Source organism: Zootermopsis nevadensis, unplaced genomic scaffold (assembly GCF_977971745.1).
Source record: "Zootermopsis nevadensis isolate Lab colony 2312 unplaced genomic scaffold, Znev_1.0 Znev_ptg000029l, whole genome shotgun sequence".
Taxonomy (NCBI): domain Eukaryota; kingdom Metazoa; phylum Arthropoda; class Insecta; order Blattodea; family Termopsidae; genus Zootermopsis; species Zootermopsis nevadensis.
The window spans coordinates 11,346,469-11,365,709 of NW_028259161.1; the positions used below are offsets into that span (position 1 = coordinate 11,346,469).

At 38.2% G+C, this 19,241-nt stretch overlaps 2 protein-coding genes across 9 annotated transcripts in view; one reads left to right on the forward strand and one right to left on the reverse strand.

Moving 5' to 3' along the window:
- Positions 1 to 19,241, reverse strand: part of LOC110838745 (peroxisomal leader peptide-processing protease) — a 103,243-nt gene that overhangs the window by 14,673 nt on the left and 69,329 nt on the right. For 2 of the 7 annotated variants that reach the window (XM_087358108.1, XM_022082273.2), the window contains exon 3: positions 5,808 to 5,942. The exons of the other annotated variants lie outside the window; for them this stretch is intronic. The gene's annotated coding sequence lies outside the window, so the exon portion shown is untranslated. The remainder of the gene's footprint in view (positions 1 to 5,807; positions 5,943 to 19,241) is intronic. 7 annotated transcript variants of the gene reach the window in all.
- The window catches only part of ITP (ion transport peptide), a 67,779-nt gene continuing 66,830 nt past the window's right edge, over positions 18,293 to 19,241 (forward strand). For both annotated transcript variants that reach the window (XM_087358111.1, XM_087358113.1), the window contains exon 1: positions 18,293 to 18,382. The gene's annotated coding sequence lies outside the window, so the exon portion shown is untranslated. The remainder of the gene's footprint in view (positions 18,383 to 19,241) is intronic.

Consider the following 19,241-nt stretch of genomic DNA (forward strand, 5'->3'; position numbering starts at 1 on the left):
GCGTTGAGTCTTCTATGTTTTTATTATTCTTTCTAGAAGTTAGAACAGAACGAAAATGAAACCATCATGACGTTGTCAGATTCTACAGTGGACAACGATAATCGATAGTCGTCTTGTATGACGACAGATGATACGATTATTTTTCTCAATGAGGCATGTACCATTCCATTAACACCTGAATAGACTAAATTCGTACTGTTCTGGAAGATTACTTTCTATTAAACAAGCCTTCTGTCTCTCCCTTTTCTCCAGCCCTTTCTGTCTCGTCGTCATTAAAAGACCAAGTAGGCCTTACGATATAATGCATAGAATATTACAAGTCGTATCACCATGAGGCGCCATGTCAGTAAATGACAGAAAATATGTGCGGAAACTTTCACTTGCCAGGTCAGAGGTTAACTGACCCGCTATTAAGATGCACATATATTATCTTATTAAACGTGTGTAACATTGAAAACAAGGAATTAATTAATCCAGTACAATGTATTTTGAGAAAAACGCAAGATCAAACATCGCGGTCGAATAATTACTACTCTTGCTTCATATTCTGAGATGCCGGGTTAAAATCTCGGCCCAAAGATATGCTGTCATAAAGTTCGTGTTTCTCTTCAGCCCCTCCAGGCAAATTCCGGAACATGACCACTTCCATCTGTATCCTATCCAATTCATTAATCGTACTATCATTCAACGCTATATGGTATGAGCTATTGACAGCATCTTTAAATAAACCACAAATAAATGTTAAGAAGTAACCGGGCGAAGAACGGGTACTTAGATTAGTATATGATGTGAGATTTAAGGTTCTCGCGGTGAATATGTCGATGCTGGACTTCAGGATTATAACGCCATGTGGACTTGAAGGTAGTTACCAGCGTTTCGGACATATTGCCTCCAGCAATGAAGATGGAGACGGTACTTCTCCGAAACTTTGGTATATATCTACAAGTCACACAGCATTCCAACCAAGAAGGCAAAAAATCGACATGGCATATAAAATGCAACTCCTAAGCATTGCTTGTAGGGTATAATACACAAGTGCGTATTTTTAAAACATAGGTAATTATTTAAAAGTTACACGTGCCCGTTTAAGAACGTAGAAGAAAGCTAGTTGATGTCTAAACATCCAAGGTCTAGTTATTACAGATACCTAAAAACAAAAGTTATACGCGTACATACACAGTCCAAACTACTAAGACGTTGCATAACTTGCAGTCATTCATTAATGACAAAACTTGTTTTACCATGTTTGCAAGTCCTGGTTTGAAATTTGCTCAACTAAGCGTAGATCGTGATACTTCTTATCAGCAGCAAGCTAAATTAAACGAAGGGAGTGTTGGCAAACACCGTAATAAACAACACTTGATCAAACCAGATGGAAATTCGTCAATAATGTAACCCTAAAAGGGATTTGTTGTCAATATTAAATCGATCGACTAAAGTAGCTTTTATCTCGGAGGGAAAAGGTTCTTCCTGACATGAAATACAGCTACCACACCCCTAATATCAACACTTCTCTGAAGCTGTAATTATCACATGAAAGTATGTATGATTAGGTGCTCTATTATTTGTATAGCAATAGGTTACGCATGACGATATTTGTAGCCTTCTAAGCCGAAAACAGCTGTCTTAGCCCAAAGCAATAAGTGTCACCAGGCCATCTGTCACGTTATTTATTAGATAAAATATTTCATAGAAATTTCTCTCCTCCAAACCTTGGTCTGAATAAATGCACAGGTATATTCACTGCCACAAATCTAACCCCATGGAAAAGAGCCCCAATTGAGAATCTAATAGTCGCTCAGCTAGTCACGAAATTCCCCGTATGTTACGGAACCGAAAGTTGATTAAAGTATGAACAAAAGTCTGTCACTGGTCCCTATCCTTTCAGATAAATGCAGTCCACGTCACACCGTGGATCTCCCCGCCTAAATATCAGCCTACCCTCCCATCTACGTCTGGGTCTCCCAAGTGGTTTCTTCCCAACAGATTTTCTTACTAAAGTGTTGCAAGCATTTCCCATCTCTGGATCCTACCATATTAACGAACGCCTTTTTAAATGGTGGGGTTAGCCTCTACACGGTCCAATGAAATGAGACGATCACCATGAATTACGTATTTGAAAATACTATTCCATCATTCGCTCCGGAGAGACCAAAGAAAACCAGAAACAAACCTCAATCAAAACAGCTCACATTTCAAGTGCAAAATCAGAGTCATCCCGCTACAGCACACAGACTGGATTAATGATTTTATTTATATGCTTGTTTCATTAATGATATTCAATTAGTTTTTTATGAGGACTTGATAAAACTGGATTCAACGGGACATTAATTTCTAGCTTGAAGGCAGACAACACACTGAAGCAAGCGTTACATGTATATTCTAATTCTGTCGTATTTACGTAAAGCACAATAGTAGCAGCTTTTTCGCTATATAACCATAGTATTTAATCAAAATATATTAACTCTAAAATGATACTTTTACAGGAGGGAATCTTTAAAGTCGATTGCTTCATTTCTTCATAGACAATTCGCCTTGTAACAATTTTATGAGATACTCTTATCAGAAATTGGCTGAAAGAAAGAGCACTGTGGATTTGGATGTCATATTTTGTAAACCTGTGCTTAAATTATAAATTCACCTGGTAACTTCTTTTTGTAATAAAATCTGGCACTGAAAACTTATGTGAAGACAAAGACAATTAAAGCTACCCCATGTCTAAGCAAAGGTGCCATAAGTGCATATAGAATGCATAGTATTTATTTATTTACTGACATATTTACACAGAGGCAGCGTCCGCCCACCACCAGGTATGGACACGGCTATTAAGTTCCATATATTCTAGAACTTAGCACTCTACAGTAATTTCTAACTGTGTACGTCATCATGGAAGAGACTTGACGTTGTACTCCATACGATGAGACAGGGATGTGGTCTTTTTGCATTTGTTACTGTGATTGAACTTGACTCTCGCCGCGTCTGGCAGAGTCGTTCTCCTTCAGATTCCTCCAGATAACTACCCCAGATGTTCTACCTGCCTTTTGGAGAAAGAAAACCAACACAAATCGTCTTGTTTTCTATTTTGTATCGTAGGATGTATGGTAGTTCTTTCTTACTCAACTTCTTTTGTTAATTTTATTGTTTCTTGGTACTGCTGTTCCTCTAGGTAAGTCAAAGCAATTACAATGTAACGTGGAAGAGTGGTCTAACTTACCAACACTTCTATTCCACCCTGTAAAGCCAAAGCTCATAAAAATAATATTTAAAAATTTAGTTCTTTTCTCACAGAAACAACGTCACCATAATAAAGGTGGATTGGTTAATTCTGTTCAGCTAAATAATCGCTGTTTACACCCAGAATCACATAAAACCTGTACACGTACTCTGTGAATAAAACGCACAATCATAATACTTAAAACAGGTGGTATATATAGTTACCATTGGGTTTTAAGGGGTTACGTTACGTATGGAGTAACTGCTTGGACTTTTCAAAACATGAGCAACCATGGGTAAACTTCTACCAGACTACACGACGCACCTCCAATAACTCCGAAACCAGCCAATTTCATGAAACTGCCGTGAACGTCATACAACTATGGTCCCTTCTAATTATACGATGACTGGGCAAGTTTATGGGCATGGGAGTGACCTTATCGCTGAAATTTTGTAAGGTGACGACAGTCTTACATACATGTTAAGTATTACGTTTTATTACAAAGAAACAATGAAAAGAAGTTCCTTTTTGGAAGGAAAATTAGGATAGTTTCACGAGTTATGCTCTTTTTACACTATCTTAAAAGAATGCGAAGGGGATATCCAGCCATTCTGTTGTTTAAAATCAGCAAAGCGAAAAGAGATGGGAACGCCTTATGTAGTCTGTAAATAGGACACACTGCATATCCAGACTGTATTTCCAGATTCAATTGTGCAAAAAGAACTTTGGTAAAGTTGTTTCTTTATGTCCATGATCGCCACGATATTTAGTAAATGCAAGAGTATTCCAAAGGAAAACAGAAAACCGGCCAAGCATAAATACATGAAAGTAAAATAAATAATAAATAATCCTACATGGACTACACTAACTTTTATATAGACCTAGTTGTCACTTATTTAAGTAGGATTTGTGGTTCTCGTGGCGGCGAGCAAGAATTTGGTTTCTAGCGTCGTGTAGCCTGATTGTTGCCTTCATCATAGTCTTCGTGATGATGGAGGCAGCAAGCACCTCTGCAACGTCGGTAAACTTCTATCAGACTACACGGCGCGACAACCCAGATGACAGCCATCTTCAAGAGCACAAAATCTATAGCCCTTACATGCAGTAACGCATTTCTGTTCAGATCTCACCTTTAAATAACAATGTAACTTTTTAGCATTCAATTATGGGACATCTGCACAGGCCAAATCAACAGACCGGACTTCCTCGTTTCTAAAACTTTACAGACAGAATCCATGATATGTTCTTAACATTCTGATTATGTTATTCCCATGCCCATATCATGCTGAAACGTAAGAGCATATTACCATTGCTACGTCTGTCTATCTGTTTTCATGTAAGACAGAACCTTCGCGAATATATTTTAATAAGTTCGACGAGAGTTCTGAAGATAGAATAACAAAACAATACAACCGAAACAGAAGTTTCTGTAAATCTCTCGCAATATATTTTATAAAAATGAAAAGTTTTTCGAACACAATAACTGTGTAGCTCTAAACAGGGACAAAAATGTTACTACACACTTCTTTTTACCGAGAATCATTTTACATAAAAAACTGTGGAAAGCTTTTTCTGGACACGCCTATTAGACTGTGCTTTAGAACGCTCACATTAGGCTTATATGGTTACAATTCAATCCTCCAGCTGATGATAATTACGGTCTATCATCGTACCTATTTGTTTTTAGCAGCCGACGATTCCTTCAAATTAGACCTACATTTTATTAGTGAGCAGATCTTTTTTTACCGGTTTATCAGAGACGATTGCTTGGGACTTCTTATGAGAAGACATGTGCAGGCTGCGAAACTAAAGAAAATTACTGCTGAGACACCCAAGCCCTCGTCATTCGCACAAGAGAAAAAAATATCTCGCAGATGTAGACCTAGTCATGATTATACTAGACACAGGATACTCAGAATTCGGTAACATATAATTACAAAACCTTCTTTTATTTCAATATTTCAATTTTTACAGAGAAAGTAGGGGAAACGATAAATTATAATTTCACAACCTAGTAACAACTGTGTGTATAGATTTCAAGTTCTTGAAAGCTATCTGATATAACATAATTTCGTTCCACCACGATGTTTTAATAATTATGTAACATCTATAGGCAAGCGTATATTCACCATGGAAAATTTCACATACTTAGCTACAATATTTCATAAATAGGACAAATAAAGATTTCGCGCTGTTCAAGAACGTCTGTTCATAGGAGCAAAGAGTCAGCTAAAAAGTTCTTGAACTACATAGGTGAATGGACCAAATATAAGCAACTTCGAAAACATTTCAAAACACTTTCTTTGCGTCCATTCACTAACCTTGCACATATCGTGATTCTTATGGGAGAAAAAGTTTATGTACGTACGCATGTGAGCGTCATTAAATGGGAACTGCTCATCACAAACACCGGCGTGGTTCTTGTTATCTTGAGCAACTGCAAAGAGGGTGTTACTGATCCTTCCCTCCAAAGACATTGCATGCAAATATCATGATGTAATGGGGCCTGCAGATTTAAATGGCTGATGTAGCACGTATCTCATGCGAATCAGGATTGTAATTACTTATGAATGTTCTCTAGGAAAATACTAACCTTACACCATTGTTTGCAAATCTATGACCGCCATTTCCTCATTCCCCTCCTTCATGTGACACACTGAAGTTGTTGCAGCCGCATTAACCGGGAGAACTTCGTTGTTCAATTGGTGTTTAGTATCTTTCAAAAGACCTAAAATTTTTACAGTAATAAACAACACTAATTGAATTGTGTGCACGGATCAAACATAAACTAAGAGGTGTAGTTCTGGCACAATGATGACCACTTATCTGAAATATGTGGAATTTAATTCCCACTTATCCATCTACTTCACTATTAATTTTATTAGTTAATCAGTCTGTTTTATATAAATGCTACAGGCCTATGTACACACCACATTCCAAGGTCATAGAGGGAGCGTCAGAAAAAGGTTTCAGCTTTTTATTATATTATGGTTTTGCTTTTCTGTTACAACACACAGCAAAGCAGATGCGGTCCCTTGTTATAATACCATGGCCTGCGGACAGGAAGAGGGCAGCTGCCAATACAAGCAGTCGCGGACACCGGTGAAGGAATGACCCTCCATCTTAGAGGTCTGATAGGTGACTAACTTATCCCCCACTATTGGCTATACAAGAAGATTTGAGGCTTTCTCGGCGGTGAAGATGATGATGTTATCGGTTTAGGCGTGGCGAAGACTCGTCGGTAGATGCCAATGTTTCGGAGAAATATATTGTCTCCATCTTCAGGGCTGAAGCCTCCGAAACGTTGGCATCAAACGACGGGTCTACATGACGCTGAAGCCCAGAAGAATAACATCGTCAGCTTTTAAATGATTCTGTTCCAGAGAGCTCGATAAGGCAGAGTTGATTAAAGTCCCATATCAGTGTTATCACCAACTACGTAATTTGTCGTTATATAGAGGCCAAGACTGGTTTAAGTTACCAACTAACAACACCGAAAGCCATCTAGAACTCAGTGCTATTTGTAACGCCATCTTTAAAGCTTCATAATTCCATCTTCTACAGCACAAAAAGCATTTCTGACTTTCGTTCATTTCTCAAAACATTTCACAGATATTTAAAACCGAGTGATTTTCGTAACGAAGGTGTGGTGTATTTTATTTGAGAAAAAAAAAACAGAATGTTTTATTGTTCAGAAGAGCTTCGTAACTTAAAAGATTACAAGCAAAATTCTTTTGAAAACTTAACACAGACTTAAGCCACTGCTAGTGTGCAAATAGTGCACAATCTACTGCACATATTTTTCTAGTACGCCTATACGTTTCAAATGTATAGCAATTTTGTATGCATTTATCGCACAATAATGTTGGTTCTGTTCTAAATAAATCAGCGGAATTTAATTACAATTGCCCAATTTATTCCAGTTTTGCATTTGAAATTTCATACAAGACTATAGATCATATACCGGAAATGTTAACGTGTCAGATTAATATTCATCATGCAGCCGTAAACACTTACGCCTGTAATAACTAAAGCTACAAAATCTTTAGAACTGAAGGAAAGTACACACACACAGCAAAACATTCAGCAAATATTTTTCAGGATTCAAGGATACACAACAGCCTATTTCTTGATCAAATTCTCTGGATCAGTACTGCCACGACCAGTCTCTTTCCATAAACAAACCAATTCCTGGTCAAGAAATTTTATGAATGTACGTAAGGGAAGACTGGAAAAATGGTTATGTCAAACTGAAGACCAGATTTTCACCATGGCAAAGAAAAAAGTTACATTCATGTCTACTGTGCAGGAAATTGATATGTTACAATGATATGAAGTAAACATCAAATTCCCGAAGAAAATAAAATATTCCATGATTAATATATGAATTAAATGCAATACAGCATGACAACAGACTAACGTTTCTAAACTGGGCTGTTTAAGTAGTAAGTATTGTTTCAGTACATAGGAGATGGCAAAGATGTGAATTGTGTTAATTTCTTAATCAATTACCCATAATATTACAGAGAATGTAAGTAAGGATGACTTGTTAAATACAGATAGGTACACCACAACACCCGGAACTACGTCACGGGCTTCATATCTGACCACGCACTTGGTTGGTCTCGGAGTAAAGGTAGAATTTTTAGGTATGCCATGGATAAGTTAAAATGTGTAGTCACCGGGAGAAACAATCACTGGCAGTCCGAGTTTTAATGAATTCATCAACGAATGTAACTGAATAACTACAGTTCTGTAGACAGAAGATTGCATCATTAAAAAAGAATTATCTCCATTTGATTATAAAAAAGGAGGTCGTCATATATAGCGCATTTGAACCAAAGCTCTTTTAACACGCCGTAAACTCCAAAAATATTTTCAAAATGAAATCATTATGAAATACTGGACATTTACAAAGAAAACTGAAATTCCTCGAGATAATTACAGCAGTCAGACGTATAATTTCAGAAAACGTAAAAGAATAGTGGAATTTGTTGTATATAACTGCAGAGGAAAATTTCAATGTCATGCTGTAATACTTTAGAGAGAATTCTGTGAAAGAAGAAATTATTCACTACATCTAATGAGACGTCCTTTCCATAATTACTAACATCTTCGGGCAAAAAGGGAAAATAATACATCACGCAATCTAAAGTTTAGTCCAAGATAATGAAAATGTCAGTTTCACAGCTCAGAAATGTATATCTCCATAACAGCAAGTTTCGGGGCCAGTTGTCCTCTCTTATATAGTAAACTAAATAACACATTACAGACACGTACTAAGATATAAAAGAACAGTCAGTTTAAAGTCATTTTCGATACGAGAAATTCTTATTTGAAATATAGATCCTGGCATTTACTGAAAAGCATGTAAAACACAGAAACTACATTATTTATTACTGTTGAGACTTAGTTCACTCTTACATTACGCCTAACAACTGCGATAACACGAGCTTTCTACACATTTAAAACCCAGTGTAATGCTTGTATTGGGTGTGTTTGACTTTATTCATAAGTGAGGTATTTAAAGCTGATCTAACTTCGAAGAAAACGAAGAAATTACGTATCACGTAAGCACGGCTGGTATTTTTCACTGTCGTCTTCCTGTAACGGTATGGTTTGAGCAATAATCTTACGCACATTAGTTTTAATGTACGTACGTTTCAGGGGCAGAGTGTTCATGTAAACCGTGTTAGCCTTGCTAACACTTCTAAAAACAATACATCAAATGTCTCGCTTTCCTAGTTCAGTGACCGCCCCAACACACGGATGCACACACACAGTGGAACATAGCAGAACCGATTATGTAACATTCATCGTTAGTCAGTTCCAACCGGCCTATCACAGGGGTTGTTAACCAGATCGTTGAGGCTTACACCCACCGCAACTGTTTGTGCAGGCCCAAACGATATAGTATAGGCGTGAGGGGAGGAGGGACTGCATGATCTTCCAATCTAAGATGTTAGCCAAACCTTCACTGCTAACATGGTACTTGCTTGCTTGCTGGTGTCTGACGTAGCGCGCTGTATCACATATTAGAGGATTTTAATTGTTTAACCTTCGTTGCACAAGTGCGACGTGGTGTGTCTTGTGATTATGCGTCCTGGAAGATGAAGTTCGATGTAGCGAAACATTTTTACGGTCCCCTTCCCTGCCTTGGAATTTCGCGAACAATTTTGAAAAAAATTACGCTCTGCCACTGGTGTGTTCGTATATATTTAAATACTAAATTAGATATGAGAGGCATAAAGATACGAATGAGATACAGGAGGGAAGGCAACAGGTACGAAAGGGATAAAATAAAGGAAGACAGGGCAGAAGAACGACAGAAACGGCAAATGAAAGGTATGGGAAAGACGGATTACGATACAAAAGCAATCTTCCCCGTAGAATTTCAACAGGCGTCCTTCACCAGGTTCAACATCTTACACTGCTGACGCCAGTACAGGACGTAGGCATACACTCGCACTGATTACTGACTATCAAATACGATTTGCAATTTATAAGACGAAAAAATTATTGTGGGGTTTGCAGTTACAAGTCGTAGATATGGCAAAGGTGACATAACTAAAGTGACAAAAAGGACAAATGCATGGGAAATCCTATGATAAAACAATAATACGTGTGATTATCACGTAATGTTATCTTGTCGGATATCTACGTCATTAATCGGGTACTGACGACAAACTGACATTAAGTTATGACATAATGTCTTACATCAGTAGGATTTCCACTTGTCCGTCTAATGCATGAAAAACATACTTCACGAAAAAAGTCTGGGAATACTAGGAATTGTTCTTTTAAGACATCAGATTAATACAAGACAAAGAAACAGGCGTGTTTATTGCATGCAATGTTCCAGACAAAATTTCTCAAGGGGAACAAGAGTTAATTTCTTATACAGTCCGAAGACTTTCAGCAACCTTCTTCCTCGAGAGCGGCAACATTTTATTATGGTCGTAGGAAAGAGTAGGGTACAGCGCTTGTTGTTTACGAAGATTGGGCTTAACAATGAAGCAGAGGCCAACTAGCTCCAGGCTTTGTAATTCGGCTGTATCACTTTCTGAGTTGTGCAGTAATGACGTAATGACATGACGATTTTTATGATTAGTTAGCTGAAAAACGGGAGTAGGAAATGTTCTGAAGACTGTATTTGATACTTCCCTGACATTCCATGAAGATACTTAGAAATTTACCAGTCAGGGCAGCTGGGTATAGGTACAATTCGGTTATCTCATTTCCGATTACCTACAGAGATTGAATTAGCCACTAAATAGGCATACTTCGGGTAAAAAAAAGTTTTTACTAGCTCGTACGTGTATAAGTTGGCCGCATTTATGACGTTCGTCCTGGTCTGACAACGTTTACATACCGTTGCAGCGCCTAAAACAGTGCAACAACATTTACATTACATACGCCTTCCGTAATGGCGTAACACCCCCGGGGGTTCCCTTAACTTAGTTTCTCCTTTATTCTAGTTATGTCCCACCTTTCAGAAAGATAAGAGTGTTCCCACGTTACACAATCAAACAATTATCCACCCTCCCCCCATCCGGTTGATATTTTGCAAGTAAACAAACTTCTTGTCACATTTACTGATACCTTAATTGAGGAAGTGTGCACTTCCTTCCTAAACATCTCAACAGCGACTAGAGTCCACAGCATCTCACGAGCGGTCAGCTCCACCATCCCAATATGGATGAACTAATTAATTATGGTGTTCTGAGACGAGAAATCCAAATATTCAACGCGCAGCCAACAAAGTCAAATACGTAAATACCGACAGTGGATTTGTGGTTGTATTCTTGGGAAATGGAGGGCCATCCAAAACTCGACATGAGAAACACTTACAAGGGGGTTCACGAAAATATGCCAATTACTTTGTAAACATGCTCGAATAATTAATTACATTTATGTATGATTTGAGGTTTTCACAGCGGTGAGTATGAAGATGAATGACGCCCTGATGACGGAGGCAGTATGACCTCTGAAACGTTGGTTAACGTCAACCAGACTACACAGCGCAACAACCCAGAAGACAGAAATCTTCTAATTACATTTAATAAACATGTTCGAAAAAGAACTGCGAAAGTTGGTCCTGTCGAACTTTTACCTCATTTAGGTGCACTAGAATGTGTGTTCTATTCTCTTACCACTTCCTTTGCTTCCCTAGGTAGCTCAAATAAGACAAACACTGAAATAATGTATGTTGGTATCGGGTTTTATAAACTATCCCTAAAATTGTTTTAATTTTAAACGATTCACCGAATGTGCTGGCTAAGAACTTGCAAACTTTTATGAATCACTCCGTAATATGCCAGTTCCTCCCCGGATGTTGAAATGAGTTTTCAAAGAATCAAATGGCATTGTGCAGTAGCAGAACTAAGCCGTGTAATGGGAGGGTTAAAAAAGTTCAATCTATAACATTTTAGTACAATCTATTCGTATTGATTTAAATAACTATTTTTAATTTAACATCTGAAATACTGATTTTTGTACCTAACTCTCTGCGTATTTGTATGTAAATATAGAAAGTCCAAAAAATATGTATACACACCACCATTACATATGTCAGCTTTGCGTATACATCGTTTCAGGACTTGCTGTATGTGTATACCTATAAAACATAAAATATACACATACGAGGCCCACAGTCCACTTATCCGATTTTCTCCCGTGACTCCCTAAATACGTTTTAACACGCGATAATATTAAAAATTCTAGCTCAATTATGCTTGTATTAGACATATCTCTCAAGGCATCACAATAAAGTCTTTTCTAAACCTCGATCCACAAAATTCGCAGAAGACTCAGATCGTAGAAGTCTCCCTAATTTTAGCTCCGTAAATATTCCGATCGTCAGCACTACAGTTATTATAATCCAGTAATGGTTCTCAGTAACATATTCAGCTGAAATTAAGGTAATCAGTACGATCGCGAAAGCTCAACGGAAATATTTTATGCTGAGAAGTGCCCAAGAAATTGAACTGGACATGAGATTTTTAACCATGATGTATCTACTACACAATAAGGCGTTTCTCTGGTGTCCCACAAAAATAAACAAGCTGCCAGAAAGCTATGAAAGAAGTACTTCCGTAATTCGTTTTAATGACGACTAGCAAAGATTCTTCTCTAACAGTTTATCAAAGTAATCACGGTGCTAAATATAGATCAAACCCATCGGAAATAACTCACGAAAAGGTTTTAATCAGAATGCTGTTTGTTATACGTTTCCTTTTTCGAAGACCTGAAATTTCTGGATGTTTCTTGAGATGTCACATAACTATCGGCGATGTAAATACTTCTAGCAATTCGAGCGCGTCCTGCAGACTTATTGGCTGCCAGCTGGACCAGTTGTTATTTTAGTTTTATTTAGGAGGTTCACAGACTGCGTGGCAACAGGCCTCCGTGCCAAGTTCCCAAGCAACGGCTATGACGAGTGGAGATATCGATATCTGATCATCAGTCTCCCCATAAACACAGTGCAAAAACCATTTCAAATACGTTGAGCAACAATGGACTACACAGAATGAAAATAAATTCGTGCACAAGTTCTCCACAGAGTGATTCCTTGTTAAAAAAAATAAGACGTAAATGCTGTTGTCCTGAGACGCTTAGTTTTCGAGATACGTCACCGTCAAATATGGCAACACACTTCTCAGTAGTGTTATTTGTCACGACGATACACGTAGCGCGTTGTTAGGAGTACTCGAGACACAGCGCACATCAGGGCTCGGTTGTGACCAAATGCCGCCAACGTGTTTCGACGACTGGAACAGCGTCTCCGTGAGAGAGTCGCCCACGGACTGTACGGACACCACCCAATGAAGATGCCAGCGTCTGAGCTGGTATCGCCTGGTACATTGTCGTGGGCTCTTATCTGCTACCTGACAGGCTGAATGCTCAACGATATCGTGATATTCTGAAAACTACCGAGGCTACTTGAAGACGTGCCTCTAGCTGCGAGGCACAGGTTGTGGTTTCAGCACGACGGAGCTCTAGCGCACTATGGGGAAGATGTCCTGAAGTGGCTGAATGCGACAGATCCAGGAAGGTGGATTGGACGTGGAGGGCCGACTGCGTGGCCTTCTCGGTCGCCGGATCTAACTCCGATTGCTTTATTCCTGTGGGGACACTGGCAGGAGCACGCAGTCCCTCCCAGGACTATCGAAGATCTCGTGGCAAGAATTCAAGCAGCTGTGAGAACGGTAGATGCCAACGTGTTAAGGCGTGTTCAAGGGAAAATCCGTGCGGTGCACTGCCGCTGGCCCTGAAATGGGCGGAGGCCGCTTCGAACACCTGTTGTACCGACGAGGCGCACATGGTTTGATCACTTGACAGCTTGCGTCATTTGACGGTGACGTGTATCATGAGAACTAAATGTTACAGGACATGTGTTGCACAATATTTTCGACCTATTTTAACAACACGATGGCCAGCTTGAGCGCGAATTTTGTTTCATTCTATATATTAATCAAATTTTAAAATAGATAAAAGAAGGAGAAAGCTCCATTAAGCCACGAGGTTTGTAATTGTAATACAGAACATGACATTTCAGAAGCAGATATACGTATGTATGCACAGTATTAAACTCTACCAGTGTAAAGCATAACGTTTAAGCCAAGTTTCGTAAAAATCAGTTTAAAGAACGCTTACACACACGTTCACATAATATGGTTATCTCATAAACATAGTTTGTTTCCTAAAGGAACTATGCTAAAATGGAAGTTCCCCACAAAACAGAAAATTTTATCCTTTACATAAAAAACAAAAACGAGGTACAGTACTTAGATTTAGAAACTGCGCTATGGATGAAAGTAATCATGAAAATAATTTCGCTGAGCACTGAGACATGAATCGTTGATGCAGGCAAAGGATATTGTGGCGGAACTCTTTTTAAACAGAGGAGAATGATGCGGTCAGAGTAAAGATAAATGATCTCGTGCTTGAGGGCGATAGGACGGCGAAGAGCTAAGACCTTCGTCGACCGCTCATGCAAGCCCCGCACCTCATTCATATTCTTCTATTCATCAGCACAAATACTACTAACGAACTAGCAGGGAACAAAAAGCAGCATCTCCAAGCTCCGTCTCAAACCTCATCCGAACTGAAGAAAATCCACAGCAGTAAACCGAATTGTGACGCAAGACTTCATTGCAATTTATTCTTGGTTCTTTCGGAAAGCGAACACACTACCTCTGGCATCCTTCGTTAGTAAACTAACAAATGATGTCCTAACGCATCATCCATTTCCGTTTGCCTGACATGAATCTGAAATCTGAAGTAAGATACACTTCAAATGTTAAACTGCAAACATAGTTACTGGTCTACTGTAACCCCTCAACTACACGAAGCTGTCTCGTTGAATAAAATGTGTACATAAAATTGAATTTTTTGTGGCTTATTTAACAAAGCTATCAGCAGCTCACACTATGCACCATCAAATTATAATATGATTAATTAATTGCAAAGAATATGGAAGAAAGCGACCAAATTTAAGGTAATGTCCACAAATTTGTCTGGAGGGACTTAGAAAATCAACAAAAACCTCAATCACGTTAGCTGGTATAAGTACTGAGAATCGAACCCGGGAACTACCAAATACGAAGCAAGACTGCACAACCGCGAAGTTCTTAAGGCAAACAACTTTTATCTGAAACTAACTGTGGCTTTCAGTAGTGGTTTTTATCTTCGTCTCTGTCGAGGAAAAACAGACGATTAAATGAATGGACACTTCCAACTGTTTTCTGATAGGATAATTAAAGCATAATGAATTAGAAAGGACTTGAAATAAGCGGTCGTGGCCTAATTTAAGGTACTATTTCGGCATATGAGTGGAAAGACCGGGGAGAACTCGGTCATGATAGCCGGTTACCAAACCGAAATTTGAAACCAGTATCTCCTAGAGCAGGAGTGTTAACCACTTACCCGCGACGTTCGACTGTAATATTCCATTTCTCGCTCCCTTTCGGTTATTAAAACAACTCATAGTCTCAACTTAATTCTAAGAGGTAACCTATTTCCTCATTACTGTGTCTGTGATAGAATTAAAACAGTAACATCCTGACTGTCCTGTAATTCTTTGATAACCTGAGCGCAAAACTGTCATAACGTAATAGCAAGCATCACTGTACATTAATAATATTATTGTGTGCCAATATCTGGCACAAAACTGTGCCAAAACGCCGGAGGAAACGAGGATGATGATAAGGAAGCCGGAACAAGTAAAACATTAACACATGTTACCAAGGTATTAATTTTTTGTAAACCATTACTTCCTAAAATTAAACCTTTTCCGACTTATTGAATCTGAACTGACGTCCAAGGATGAAAAGTCGTATTGGCTTCTAAAGCCTATCACTCGTCATTACGAACATGAGGGAATAATAATAGGAGAAACCAGACGTAGGTCTTACTAGACGAAAGACCTGCTCCAGTGCTACTGGTCCACTGAAGACTATCATGAACCCCGAGATTGAACACTTCCTCCGCGGTAAGAAGACTGCCTAATTTATAGCATGACCCATTTCTCAAGTGCCCGTAAATAATCGGGGGATTTAAAGTGAGATCTTGAGCGATAATACACTCGTAAGTTCACAGCCCATTCTTGTCACAATTATCCAGATCAGAATTAACGAGCCAGTAGATAACACCTTCTCCTGATGCATAGCTACCTGGTTCATTGAGTTGCTTAAAAAAATTATTATATTTACGTACACCAATCATTCCTCTTACCATGGGCTACTACTGCGACCAAATGCAATATGAATCAGAGATGGTTCAACTACTCTTCATTTTCACATATTCGTTCACAAAATTCGGTCAGTTTTACGAATTCTTATATACTTTAAAACATTTACATGGTCTATAAACAGACCACTGATTAACATCTCTTTTCTTTGGGATATAAGAGAATACATTTCTTACAAGTTTCAGTCCACTCATTTTTTTGCATTCCATTAATGTCAATATTTCATAACCATCTGTGAATTCAGGATTTCTAAGGTACAGTGACTAAGTTGTAACAAACTCTATAATTAATAGTTACACTTATCTACTCATTTTACATTCCAAAAAGGCGGTTCAGGAAGAAAAGGTACAAGAACTTTAAAAAACTCGAATTCTGGAATCTAATGTCAACATTTCCTTCTTCTGCAAATGCATCTCTGAACTGAAGAAAAGTTTTATAATCCAAATTCTATAAACCAATAAGTACACATTAACGCAAAGAAAAGACCAGCCACAGTACTGAAAACACTAGATTAGTCCAAAGAAAAACTGTAGGGGTAAGATCTGCTTACGTCAAAATGACGTCAGAAATAGATTTAACCCTTGAAAGAAGGTGAAATAAGCCACTAATCTAAAAGCAACGTGGCGCTAAGTGGACATGAGATGAGTAAGTAGGACGCCTCCAAGTGGCACCCCACCATGCCTAGTAATTCATCTCGTAATATAATTGCATCATCAAGGAAGAAACGTTGCTACAACGCCTCCCATGGCACATCTTCAGCAAGGGCTACACAAGAAAAACTGGAGCCGCGATATTGTGTTGGTAACCTGACATTTCGGCCTGTACGTACTTTCCCCATACCAGTACCACGTAAAAGTTCCACGTAGTGAGATGAAAATGACAAGCTGACAGACAGACAGACAAGCAGGCGCACGCACGCACAGACCCTCGATGTACGAATTCAGTAGTGTATTTTATTTCAGGCATTTTCGAAATCCAATTATAATCCGGTCATCCACTTTATTGCATATGAGTATATTCAAATTGTACCTTTCTTGTAGAGCGATAATCCAGTTATTTCATTACTGATTAAATTCTGTGAGAAATTCACGTCTGTCATGTCACAAAGGAAAATGTCCGACTCATAAACCTCTCTCTAAAAACAGCGTTGTACATGTAGCTTATGCTTATAAAGATGTATGATATTACCAAACTTCACGCAGCAAAGCTAACCTTGATAAGCTGATAGTCGCTCAGTTGATCAAGAAATTCTTTTCCTTTTATGGAACCTGAAGGTTCATTACCATGTTCACAAAAGCCTGCCACCGAACTTTATCCTAAGCCAGATAAATGTAGTCCACATTTTTACACACTATTTCTTCAATATTTAACATTTTTAATATTTCTTTAGTACATTTTAATATTATCTTCCACCTACGCTTATCCCCCAAAAGGCATCTTCCCTAAGATAAGATAAATTCTCACCAAATTATGGTGACGAAATAAAGAAGAATGAGATGGAAGAAGCATCTAGCAAGCATGAGTAAGGTTACAAGCGAAGGCACATACATGCTAGATTGAAAACCCGAAGGAAAGAGGCCACTCAGGAGACCTAGACGTATTTGGGAGGATAATATTAAAATGAATCTTAAAGAAATAGAATATGATGGCGTAAACAGGATTCATCTAGCTCAAAACAGTAACACGGTAATGAACCCTTGGATTCCATACGTATAAAGTGGGGAAGTACTAGACCAGCTGTGCGACTATAAGTTTTTAAAAGTACACGGCGCAACAACCCAGGAGACAGTCATCTTCTTAGTCGCCTCCGTCAGAACATCAAAGCTCACACAATTAACCCAATTAAGTAACCCTGAAGTTGTGGATAATACCGGTATAATTTCATAACAGGTATAAAATGCAATACACCGTTCTAATTATCGACTGAAAATCAATTAAACTGATATAAAATGGGGTTCCTGGAACCTTAACATTTGGTAAACACTGTGAGAGGGCGAAAGTATTCACTGCAGAAAACAAGTGCTACCAGAAGGCTCGGTTGCCACCGTATCAGAACTGTAAAATACGTAAAAGAGAACAAAAAGGCTAAATGCGCAAAGCGGTGACCGTCATAAGATGTAAGTAATTGGACTATACTGTGATGAAGTGGGACTTATTTTATCATGAATATGAGGCTAATTTCGCGACCAGCGTGTGGGCGTTCTGTTAGGGGTGGAGGGTTCTGATGTGTCTCGTGAGGAATTGGCACGAGGAAAGAGCAAGCGGAGGGAGGGAAGAGGGTGATTTGTAGGATGCTGAGAATATATATTAAAAAGTTCCATAACTGACAGGAACTTCCGTCAGAAGAGTCTACACTGCGGCCAGATCCACATTACCAGTATCAACAAGACTGAGCGCCCGCAGCAAGCTAAGCTACAGTAAGTCCTTTCCCTTATTAACAGCATTATCTGAATAAGAGAAACTTCAATATCAAGTATAGTTTTTAGAAATGTCAATTTTTTGGACTACATCTTTCGACAGTATTCATCAGGAAAATAAAATTCTTATACATATTATACAAACAAAAATGAGATAGTGTATATATATTTCAGGATTTTAAAGATTTTAGAAAATATTTTACAGTAAAATGTATAGTAACCTATGCATAATAATTTATATAACTTATGATGACTGCGTACAGTCGAAACATGTGGTATAAAAATTTACATTTCACAATAGTGTGAAGGACGTTGTAAAAAATGGCGATTCTTCAAAACACAAAAACTAAAAATTCGTAACATGTACTTGCTCAGACGAAATAGCATATTTCAACAAATTAATATTATTCTTCGGTCATGTTACTGTGCAATCATACCTTAAAACTTACTTTATATGGAGCGGCCAGAAAAAATACAGATGTACAAGAGTTGTATGATCAAAACGTAGTAACATTAAATATCGTTGTTCATGTTCGCTTACCAGTATACCGAAAGAAAACCCCTGCTGTTTCTGACATAATGGGAAGATTTATTTCGGAAAAGTAGACATATCTGCATTAAATCTGCATTTCAGTTACTTCCGCATTAAGTCTTTGAACGGTCTACTAACATACAAATACCCTTTAATTCCGCACGTTTACAAATTACTTTCGAGCATTTCCTACATATTACATTTAAAAATATAGATAAGTGGGGATGCAATAGATGTTTTTGAAGCAATTAGATACAGAATTACACGTAACATTTATGTTATATTCCTACAAAACAAGCTGCTTCCTTACGGTTTCTTAAAAATAAG